The 6,126-nt window shown below is 35.2% G+C and overlaps 1 pseudogene; it reads left to right on the top strand.

Annotated features, from left to right (window-relative positions):
* The window catches only part of LOC127849712 (glutamate receptor ionotropic, kainate 2-like), a 66,202-nt pseudogene extending 60,721 nt beyond the window's left edge, over positions 1 to 5,481 (top strand).
* Positions 5,482 to 6,126: the final 645 nt, after the last annotated feature.

Genomic DNA, 6,126 nt, shown 5'->3' on the forward strand with positions numbered 1-6,126 from the left:
GTATTTGTTTACAATTGTTAGTTTATATTGATAAAAATATCACGACTGGTATATTACATTACTTGAAAAAGTTCATATTTTCAGTATATTCGGTGATAAAATTTCGCGATGTGAAATCGAAAGTACATCGCGAAAATAGATGACATAACGATTTACACACTATAAATAACGCAAGTAGATTTATCATTTTATATATAAAATATATACAATTCACTACGCATGCACAATTTGCATTTCTGGGTTTACCACGTGTCGATGGTGATCAATCTACTGGCGTTATTTATAGTTAACTGGTAGTTACCTGGTAGACATACCCAGTAAAATTTATTACCAAATATACTGAAAATATGAATACTTAACAACTTTTTTCAAGTAATGTGATATACCAGTCGTGATATTTTAATCGGTATAAACTTATAATTGTAAAAAATACGGTATTTTACAACTTTTCTTTTCTACGTCGTCGTGGTTGACAGTCCCTTTAAGCTCATTCTGTCCATCGTGTTAACTCAATTGTCATTCAGGAATAATTGGTTGAAAATGCAACTGCCGACTTAGGCACGTCAGAATCACATGAATAGGATCGGAGAGGTTTCTGCTTCCGACGAGCTCATTCAATTAATTATTACTGATCGGGATTGTTGATGCCAAATCATCATTCAACACATTCGACGTAGATTTGGAACATCCGTTTGAATTTAGGAACGAAAGAATAAAACAGCTGCATTCAAAAGTAAATAAAAAAAATGAGAATGTTTTCAAATCAATTTTTCAGTTCTTTCACCGTGACCACCGTGTTTTTGTGAGACCGTTCAAGCGAAGAATAAGTAGAACTTTGCTCGCCTTTTTCTTTACAAATAGTATTGGACAAACATTTGCTGGTTATTATTTTGATCATACTGTGACATCGAATTTGGCTTCAATAATTGCTTTTGTTGTCACATCGAGCATCATTTGAAGCTTAAGATTTCTGCAAGGCTGCCTCAAAGTCCAGGACAGGCTTATTTGTCACCACTGCGGCCAAATATCAGATGTGACAGCGGCTCCTGTCGCGGCTACAAATTTATGTCTACTGGTAAATTGCAGTCGCGTGTCCATTTTCTTAATAATCGAACACCAGTGAGAAATGTTCTTAAAGTAATTATGTTTTTCGAAATAGAGGCAAGGGTCACAGATTAAGTGTGTGGGTGCGCTTAATATGGTAGATGTTTTTTTCCGAAATTTCATTGCTACACCATATCGTCTTCCATTGGCTGCATTCTCATGAACTAAATTTGCTAAAAGGTAACATAACATTCATTTTCATTGTAATTTTCGGAAGAGGCTCAATTCAACTACAAATGGATACCATGCTTCCATGATCTGAAATAAATTAAACCCAAGAAAACAAACACAATTAATATGGATTCTATCCATGTCAATGATGTCTATTTTATTTTCCCCCTTTCTCTCTTCTTTTTCAACTGACAAATTATTATTTTTTCATCATCGCCGACAGTTTCTGTAAAACGTGTGGTTTAATTATCAAAATGTCGATGAAAATTGTTGAAATACGGGTGAAATGCCATATTGCAAAATTGTGTAAAATGAACAGACATTTTAAAATGTTTATCATGTTTATGTAAGATGTGTTAATTTAAATGGTATATTTGTTATGAAATAAAACTTTCGGCTGTGAAAAAGAACCTATGGATTGTGTTGATGGCTTTATACCTAGTTTACGCACACAAAAAAACGAACTCGTTTATTAGCGAAATGACTTAATACATGTATTTCTAGATAAAATATACTTCACCACCTCAATTGATAACTAGACACAATATTTATTTCGTACGACTTTGGATCTCATTGGTTAAATGCTCGCAATATCCTGCCAAGTATATCTACACTACCAGACATCCGTGCACCCGTTCCGTGGAATTGCTCTAATGGGCAGGAACTAATCACACAAATAAATAGAATTATATATATATATATATATATATATATATATATATATATATATATATATATATATATATATATATATATATATATATATTACAGAATGAACATGGCCCTAATAAGCGCTCCTTTCGGCACGAAGACATTTCGTCCAGTTGTAACTTTACATTAAGTATGTTATATAAATAAGTTTAGAGTCCATTACGGGAAAAAAAATTTGCATCGCTTACCGTTTCGCAGGACTCAAACATTGAGACATATCAGCGCATGTGGAACTTCATGGAGAGCAAGGACCCGAGCCCGTTTACGAAGAGCTACCAGGACGGGATCGAGCGTGTGGCCGCCGGCGACTACGCCTTCCTAATGGAGTCCACCTCCATCGAGTACATCACGCAGCGCAATTGCAATCTATTGCAGGTGGGCGGTCTCATGGACTCCAAGGGATACGGAATCGCTACTCCCAAGGGTAAGTAGTTACGTCATTTACAAGGTTTACGCTAATGTTCGTCATGTCTTAGTCATGGCGACACTAAAGAAGGTTAAAGACAATGCTACGCACAAGGTTGAGTCGTTACGTCATGATACCAGGTTTGTGCTAGGCCAATCGGTACGAATTGACGTAAATTAACGAGGTTTTCGACAATGGCACGTCATCGGTAAGTCATGACCTAACTATACAAGGTTAACAACGAAACAGTGACAAACGGTAACTTAAGACATTAATTTTCAATGGGCTCGTTATGGCATCGTTTTCGTATCAGAAGTGGCGAAAGTATTCCGTTTTCCACGAATGTTTTTTTGCATATAAAATCCAATGGTTTATTATGGTTGATTACGGATTTAAAGAATGCACGTAGCGTATTATCGCCTTTTTTCGCACATTTCCGTCACCCCAAGCCGTCTAAGGTAGTCACGTAAAATGAAAAAAAAGGATACATGTTCTTATAAACATCAATGAAGTGTTAAAGCCTCATGGCAGGTAAAGCATATTCTCATTCATCTTGGGTTCGATTTCCGTTCCAGACAAACTTTCGTCATAACGCGTTTACTGCTATATTTTGTTAGGGCAATTCAAATTAATATTGTGTTGTTAATAAATACAACAAATGCCGTAAAAAAATGACAATTTATTTCCCACATTAAGTCACAATGTACCCTGTCTTATACATTATAGAAAGCGTTTTTTAAATGCCATGGTAACGGTGTGTAGGTACCATGTACACATATTGTTTGTTACCATATGCGTTGATAATTAATTATTATTACAACTTGTTCGCATACATAAACATACGTTTGCAATATTGAACTATTTTATATGAAAACTGTGTAATTCGGAATATCAATGCTTAGGTTAGAAATATGTTTTACAGTCTAGTAATTGCAATAGCTACAGATCTTAATAAGAAAATATATTCTATGTATTTGCAAATAAAAAAAATCAGAATGTTGGTGCAAATTCATTAATAGTTGTTTACTGCGTATATTTATCAATCTATAAGTTGCATTGTATGTAAAAGTAAAGTGTTTATGATAATGATTTATTTACAGATTCGCCACTAAAAGAAAAGCTCTCAATGGCAATACTAAGCCTACAAGAGGATGGCAAGATACAGGTAAGAATTTCTCAAATGGTCTGAAATTACTCGGTAATAGTCTAGAAATGTGTATGGTTATATACAGTTAATGGTCGATAATATTCGGTTATATCCTATAAAGCTGAAAGGATATCAATACCTACGTTATATACCAGTAAATCATCGGCAATGCCGCGGCTGTATACAAACAATGTTGTTCGTGAAGACGGAACGATGGAAAATTACAAGTAATATAATACTTATAAGTCGGAAAGTTGAGGTAGCGCAGTATTAAGTATTAAAAGGATGGCAAGACACAGTTTAGCACCAATAAATAATAGTGAATGAGTAAGGGGTATAAAGGAATGTATTTGACGAAGACTGCAAGATGCGAGGAAATGGCCAGTGAAAAAAGTGAGTAATACCGCGGTATGAGCAGTGTGTGTATCAAATTATTAAATTTAAAAAATCGGCGCCTGCGTACGCGACGACAAGAAAGATTCTAAAGCGAGCGCTCTGGGGGTGGAATACGTCGGCGGAATCTTTGTCTTTCTCATTGGCGGCCTTGCGCTTGCTGTCGTCGTAGCTTTCATCGAGTTCGTATGGAACTCCAAGACCAATGCCAGGGAAAACAGGGTACGTTCGATAAAAGCGAATTAACTCCAAAAATGATAACATGCTTGCTAAAATGGCATCAGGTTTTATGAACGAAAATGACTTTAAATTCGCTGAAAACTATCAGGTATACATAGTTAAACAGTGTTTAATCGAAATCGCTTAGTGCGAATAGAATGCATACTTTATCGTTTGCTTGGTACGAACGTAGTTCACTTACTTGATTTACTCCACATGCATTGTTAGCTATCGCGTTTATAGAAATTATACGGTAAACAATTACCGATTTCTTTTGTATGTTGAACGTCAGAGAAAAATACGTTTAGATATATACAATTTAAAATGTAATTTGTCTGACAACTTACGATCTTAAATCCATTTTTAATTGCATTATCTTTCAAAATGTTGAATTGGAAACAAATGAAGCATGATTAAATGTGTCTATTTAACATCGTGTTGTTCCTCCTCAGAGCAAGTTATGAAGAAAAAACCATTCGATTGTATTGATATGCTAGTAGCTCAGCGACCAATCCAGTATATTTTCTTTGACAATGTAGCGTAGAGAAATGTATATACGCTAACATGTAATAAACGGGTATGTCCCTGTGCGCTTCATGATATGTGCCGTCGGAGAGCGGTGCATATAGTTGTCGGACCATTCGACTTTGGGTTGAAATAGACTAAATAGGTGCTTGGAGTGGTGGGGTTATTGGGATGTCTTATCAGATTATGTCTCTGCTCTGTGATCGTGAACACATAAGAATTTAGTATCACTTGGGTTTAATCCCCAATTAATCAACTGTCTGGCGAGGCCCCTCGAAGAAAGGTAAAGGTCACCATTTAAGGTGGCAGGTTATGAGTCTTCGCTTTCGCTCTGGCAAACAACACCATCATGGTTTGAGGAATATATCACATCCTGTGACAAGCCTTTTTCAATTGTTGTTTTGTTGTTATTCGCATCAGTTTAACGTTGAATATTTTCTAAATTTGAAAATAAGTGCTTCAATGTTACCAAATACAAGTATGTCCCTTGTAGCAATCACTGTGTTCAGAGATGGCGGCAGAGTTGCGATTTGCCGTCAAGTGTCACGGCCCCTCGAAACGGCCTTAAGTTTGACAACGCATGTGCTCCAAATGCAAATCTGTCAAGCACAAGAAAGATTGTCCATTGTCGAGCATGCGCCCCGAATCATCAGCCAATGGCGGCATCCACACGAATGAGATCAAGCCGCAACGTGACTATGTGCAGCGCACTTTCGGGGACTTTGAGCTGGACTATTTGCATGACAAGTGCGATTTTGGTGCGGGCGGGTACCTGCATGCCGAATACAGCGACACGGAGAGCTAAATGTGATACATTGCAACGTTTATATTAAGTTTTTGTTTAATTCTGTCATCTGTCATCACTTTATTTAATATTTACTTAAAATTTATTCCATACTTTAATTACTAGATTCGTTGATATTCCTCTGTTTCAAACAAGAACACAACTAGTCAATTGTATCATATTTACAATCCATTTATAAATTCAGTTATTCAACTGTGTTTGCTACATACGATCATCCTTTATGGTATTCCACTTTTTAAATAATTAAATTATGTTTTTTTGTGTTCGTGTTGTCACTTTTTTTTTAATATGTACAAATTGCATTATTGTATTTGTACATGTATATACCCAAGAAATCAATTGTATTATATTTATTATTTTCCACACGTCGTCATTAAAAATCAAGTTACCGATTAATATATGTATATACGTTAAACATTTGTGATTTTATGTGATTCGATATAATGAATGTTTATTAATTTATTAATATATTTATTTTACACTCAATCCATGCCCTTTAGTTTTTCTTTGTGTTTTCAAACCACATTTCACAATATTTATATAAATGATGGTTAATGATGTGAGTATCAGTATTTGAATTAGGACTAATTATATTGAATTCATTGGCACTGTTTAAATTCTATGGTTTATTTTTTAACAATGGTA

Source organism: Dreissena polymorpha, chromosome 11, assembly GCF_020536995.1.
Source record: "Dreissena polymorpha isolate Duluth1 chromosome 11, UMN_Dpol_1.0, whole genome shotgun sequence".
NCBI lineage: Eukaryota > Metazoa > Mollusca > Bivalvia > Myida > Dreissenidae > Dreissena > Dreissena polymorpha.